The sequence below is a fragment of the Pelodiscus sinensis genome, chromosome 2 (assembly GCF_049634645.1).
Source record: "Pelodiscus sinensis isolate JC-2024 chromosome 2, ASM4963464v1, whole genome shotgun sequence".
NCBI lineage: Eukaryota > Metazoa > Chordata > Testudines > Trionychidae > Pelodiscus > Pelodiscus sinensis.
Genome location: NC_134712.1, coordinates 193324926 through 193331062, shown reverse-complemented (window position 1 = coordinate 193331062; position 6137 = coordinate 193324926).

Below are 6137 nucleotides of genomic sequence, written 5' to 3'. Positions count from 1 at the left end.
TTCTCTTCCCCGGCCCTCAGATGAGAGTCTGACTAGGCCTTGAGCTCTGCCTTGCTGCTGTGACCAGTGCAGTCCTGCCAGCCATGGGTGGGAAATTAGCTCCTTGTTTGTCAGCAAATAAGCACATTCTACACACTAGGACGTGGAACTGTTAGACTCCTAGTCCAAGGCCAAACAGTCTTCTCTGAGAAGGTCTGAGAGAAATTTCCTCCTGGGGCTTAACCCAGGTGCTTAATCAAGAGCTCTCTGTCAGAGAGCCCTAGGAGTGAGTTGTGTCTGGGTCATTGGTGCTAGGCAGATTTAGCACTTCACGCCCAGAAGCTTCTGGAATTGGGTGCAGTAGTTTTGGGTCTGCTCCAATAGCTGCCTTGCTGCTGCTGGGGTTAGACTCAAACAATCGGAGCAGCTGCTAGTGCTTTACTAAAAGCCACTTGCTGGGTGAACTGGGAGAAGGTGAGCCCAGCAGTAGAAAGCAGGGTGATGTCTCTTGCTCTGCAGCAGGTTAGGGAAGCATGGACAATGTTAGTTGTAGAGAAGGGGAATAGGTGGGAAAATAATTTCCTCTATTTTAATTGTATACTCTGAATGTGGTTTGATTTTTTTTAACCAAACTTTTAGTTAAATTGCCCCAACTAGTGTGGTTTGCTAACTTAACCAAGAGAATGGGGAAAGAGTCATTGCTATTTTGCTAGTGTGTGTTTTGTATTTTCTTGTAACAGGGATTTTTTTAAGAGTCTACCCTTAACAGAGTGGTTGGTTAAGTTAGCTGGCTGCCTACCGCTGATTTCAGCAAGGGAAGAGCCTGCATGGATTCCAGCTGAGGATTTCTGTAAGCAAGTGAAGGGAAGATGTTGCTTTTGCCTCTGTCATAGAAATCCAGACTCAGGGTTGGAAGGAGAGAAACACCTTTATTAAGACAGCTGTGGGAAGTTTCAAAAGGAAGACTTTGAATCAAAATGTCCCGCAGCAACCTTATTACATACAAAAGGAATAGACATTACATAAGCTAGTAGCAGTGTTATGATTGGCTTAATCCTCAAAGCTACCTCTATCTCAAGTATGCATAGATAAGCTTAGTTACATGAGTTTTCGCTCATCCTTCACAAACAGCTACAGTTGTTCAGACTGGTTTCAGCTGGTTAACTATTTCTCACATAATTCAAGGTCACATTTGGTCAGCTACATACACACTCCACATCGTTCCTTTCAACATACATTTTCCTTCCCAGGTGGTGAGCCTGACTGCAGGACCATTGCAGACCACCAGGATCTGTGGGCCACAGGTTGGGAACTGTTGTCTAAAACTGTAGTAGAACAGCTCTGCTAGGGGCTCAGGACTGAGCATGGAGCTGCCTGGGGGAGGGGCACTTCTCTCTCAGCAACTCCCTGCTGAGAACAGAGCAGCCAGTCTTTCCCAGCCGGGAGCTGTTTGGAAAATGTTTTCTTTCTCCACAGAGCATTTCCGATGAAAACAGAACATTTGTTTTTGTCAAAACTCTTAAGCAAAACATGTCAGCAGTTTGCAGCTGAAAACTCAACAGTTCTTGGCCACCGCCTTTATTTGCCATTTGAAAAGTAACAGGTTTTCATTTTGCCCAGCCCAAGAAGGACGGTGGAACCAAGGGTAACAAAGAATGGAATGATTATAATCCACTACAGAGCAATAATTAAAACACTTGCTCCCTTCAAATAACCCAAATCCTGCGGGCCAAGTCCAGAAATAAAAAGGGTTAGCCCAGGATCTCTCCCCAGGCTGCAGCTGGCTGGTGCACCAATGTGAGGTGTTTGCATAGGAGGGTGACTAGTCACCTTTGCAGGTAGAGTGAGCCTCTGGTAGTCCTGGCCTATCTGCTTCTCTCAGTGTGTCTGAGAGCCTGCATTCCCTCCAGCTCCCTGCAGCCAGCTCTCTTGGCCCAAAAACTGCCTCTTCCATCTCTGTGCACATCTGAGCAGTTCCCCAAGCCAGCAGGCCATTCCCCTGCCATGTCAGTCAGGCTCCTGGTCCAGTTACGACTCCTCCATCCCTGCCCCAATGTCTGGTTTCAAGCACAGCTTAAACAGGCGGTTTGAGTTTCTCAGCTGCTGCCTCTGTGTGAGTGAGCACTGTAAGTCAGGGGTGATTTACTGGTTAAAGACTGGCCTTTATTTCCTCGCTCCACTCACCTAGCATGAATTGGCATTTCTATGGGGTATGTTGCCATCATGTGACAGGTCACTGTCCAGTGAGTTCCGCATGTTTTACCACTGCCCCCCACAAACAGCAGCCATATATAATGTAGAATAAAAACGACAAGGCATGTGTGAATGGTGAAAAAAAACCAGTGTGTAATAAGGTTAATTGACAAGCTTAGCAGGAGCTGGGTAAGTGGCTGGAATATGGATACTGCCTGTTGCAAAAACCTTCCATTGGACCTAAGGAAGATTTCAAAATGTAGCAACAAAATAAGCATATTGGCTGGGTCAGTGACTGTGCTCCAGGCACAAAGCATTTCAGTTCTGTCATGTTGAGAAATTAGCTTTGATCGCAGTGACTAAGAATTAATTTGTTCAGGAGATTGTAAACAGCTCGCAGTCTTGTGGGCTATATTCCATATAAAAAAAAAATTGCCAGACTTTTGACACAACAGGAGAAAAAGGATTGAGAAAGTGAGTTTAATGAGGAATTGAATCTTCACTTCAGCTTCTTTGCTGTTCAGGAAACATGCAACTCATTGATTGCAGTTTTTTTTAAAAACAAATTAACTGTACTAGTATCAGCCCAAGACCGACCCCCAAAATGCAGGGATCTCCACATAACTTAGGATCCCAACACTGTCCCTTTACATATATTACTAGCACATTTGCCCGGATCCTTAAAGTTTCTTTATAGAAAATGTACATGCATTGTTTAAATGTATTTTTCAAAATCAGGGAGTGAGAACAAAGTGCGCAGCTCATCTGCCTATTGCTACCTAGCCAGAGTGAGGAATGCAGCAAACTGTGCACTTCCCTTCACTCCCTGATGAAGAGGAATAGGAAAGCAATGTTGCTACACAAATCTGGGGAAAGGGTAACTTCAGCCTCCCCAGCCACCATAAACGGCAGCTGGGGGATGGGAGGCTCAGGGCTGAGGCAGTCCCAGATAGGGAAGGACCCAGCCAGACCCTTTCACCTACATGATGATTGTGTCTCTTCTGTATGGTTTTTCCATTCCCGGTATATCCCATTGTCCTGGCACAATCAAACCTTATCTTGCTGTAAGTTATGATCATAGGAAGCTGCTTGCCAAATTTGGTGGTCCTAGCCAGCTTTTACCTTTAGGAGGAATTCTTGAACAGACAGACACACAAACACTCTTAAATATATAGATGATTTGTATTATGGCTGCATTTAGAGGCCAGAGTCCCATTGTATTAGATGGTGTACTAACTTATTCCAGCAAGATAGGTGCTGCCTTAAGGAACGTAAGTTTCAGAGGAGGAAGAACTCATTCAGACAGACAGTAGCACAAGGAAATAGTGAGGAATAAGCAGTGGTCATAGCAGTCACACTGAATAATAACTCCATGACTAGTGCCTTTGACAGCAATAGGATTACTTGCAGAAAAGGGCATGTCCATGGCAGAATTGAGCCTTTAAAATGTATTCCTTCAGCCTCAAGTCTTTAATTGCTTATACGTCAAAATGCTACATTTCTGGCATTACTAAATATTTGCACCAAGATGGACAACATCTCCAATTTGTGTTGATAGGAATTTTGAATTGGAAAAATAACAGGTTATTTACCTGTAACTGGAGATGCTTTGGGATGTGTGGCCCCTATCTGTATTCTGTGCATGGGATACACATTTGCTGCAGGTACTCAAGACTGGAGATGTAGCAAGTAGTGTTTGTTGGTTTGTACAGATGCAATCACTCGCTTTGTGCACCAAGCTGAAAGCATAAAAGGTGGTGTGGACCAGCATCTCCATACTTCTCTTGCCACAAATTGCATAGGATCCAAAGCAGAAGGGATAGAGCACGGCAGTGGAAAATGGAGGAAATCTACATCTGAAATAACCTCTAGTTGCTGGTAAGTAACTCCCCATTTCTTCTTTTGAGTGCTGGTGCCTATGTATATTCCACACACGGGTGACAGTCAAGCTATATTTAAACAGGTGTCAAGGATGTAGTTGCTATGGGTGACTAATATTGCTGTCCCCACAGGTGCATCTGCCAAGGAAGCCCGAGCCAGGGCATAATGTCCATGGAATATTTGTAAGATGGCCGCCTTACAAATCTCCAGTATTCATCTGTATCAAAGAGATGCAGTCGAGGCTGCCTGTGGGATTGCCGAGCAGGCTCTCTCTCTCTCCATGGGAGGAATAGGTTCTGAGAACATAGAACAATATATCCAGAGAGCCACATAGAGAAGGGATGGGGAACCTACAGCCCGTGGGCCAGATCCAACCCACAGCTTGCCTTGATCCAGCCTGTTTGGCTCATGGCTCCGCCCCCCTCCCCCATGTGGCTGGAGCACCAATGCGCAATGGGGAGACGAAGAGGAGCCCTGAGCCTTGCAGACTGGATGGAGGCAAGCTGTGGGTTGAATCTGGCCTGCGGGCTCTGCCCTACATGCGAGGAGGAAGCGGCTCTGTGTACTGTCGATAACCCTCCTACCTGGCTGGGGGCTGGCGACATAGGGAAGTGCTCACTTGCAGGTTACATTTGCATTTCTCCCACATGCTGAGAATCGTGGCCAATCGGAAAAGTGGGGGGCGGTGCCTGCAAGTGCAAGGCAATGAAGTGCTACCTGTGTCCTTCCTCCAAATGCACCATCCCCTGCATCCTCGCTAGCCTGCCAATATCCTACACCCCCATCTCTAGTCCCCTCCCCAACAGCCACCTCCCCAGAGCTGGCCTTACCATGAGGCAAAATGAGGTGGCCGCCTCAGGTGCCAGACTGTGGGGGGGCGGGGGCCCACTAGGACCCAGAGTGTAGAACATTGTGTCTGCTGCTGGTGCAGTGAGGGGGCATGGAGGTGCCATTTGAGCTCCCCACCTCAGGTGCCAAAGTGTTGTGGACTGCTCTGCACTGCCCACACACTAAGCCCTTCATTTTTGGCCCCATCCCAGAGCCTAGGTGGCCCCCACACTCTACTATCCCCGAGTTGATAGGGGTTGTGCACACATTGTATGTTTAAGTATACCCAGGCATGCCTGAATTAGCCAGCATTTTAAAACAAGCTCTCAAATTCATGGCCTGTGGGCCATCCCCAGTGGGAACAATTGTGCAGTCCAGCCCAGGAGTCCCAGCAGGCTGAGAGAGGCCTGTCTGTTCCCATCCCCAAGCCCCACCTCTTCCTTTCACTGCCCCACTCCGCCCTCCCCCATGCACTCCTATTCCCAAAGGACGCAGCCTTGAAGATTACCATGAGGGGAAGAGGGAGGGGCTAGGCATGTGATGGCAGTAGCAGTTGGGCCCCCGGGCACTTCAGGCGGTGGCAGGAGCCACAGGGAAGTGGAGTGAGTGCAGGCGGGCCCAACCTCTGCTGCTGCACCGCACCAGGCCATCCCTCAGCCCCCGGTCATCCCCAAAGCCACGTACTTGGAGGGACAGGGTGCCATGGTTGGAGAGGGTGGGATGGTGGCAGGATGAGCAGGGCTTGGGAGATGGGAATGGATAGTCCCTTCCCCAGCCCACTGGGACTCTCAGACCACGTTGTGTAACTGCTCCAGCTGGAAATGGCGCGCAGGCCATGTGTTTGAAACCCCTGTTTTAATGGCCCCTTTGAAAATGTGGCAGTTAGTGTTGGCCTGCCTGAAATTTCCTCTACTTAAGCAACACATTGAGTGGGCTGGTTTGAAACTCCAGATGTATCCTCCCTGTGTCCTCTGGATTGGATTACCAGGTAATGGGGAAAATCAACACAGTGCCAACCATCCTCTCTGCTGGAAATCTAGTACCAACCTGTCTTGCCATAAAGGTATAAGCGATGCCATTCTTCAGAGACCTGGAGCTGGCTGGCTCACTGATTAGCCCTACCTGAGATATTTGCTAAGCCTTATAAAACAGGACAGCAGAGAAAGGAGGCCAGAAAGCACAACACTGAAGAAAGCTGAGAGGCTACAGTAATGTTCCCAATGGCTGGCTGGCTACTGGAGCTATTTCTGACAGGA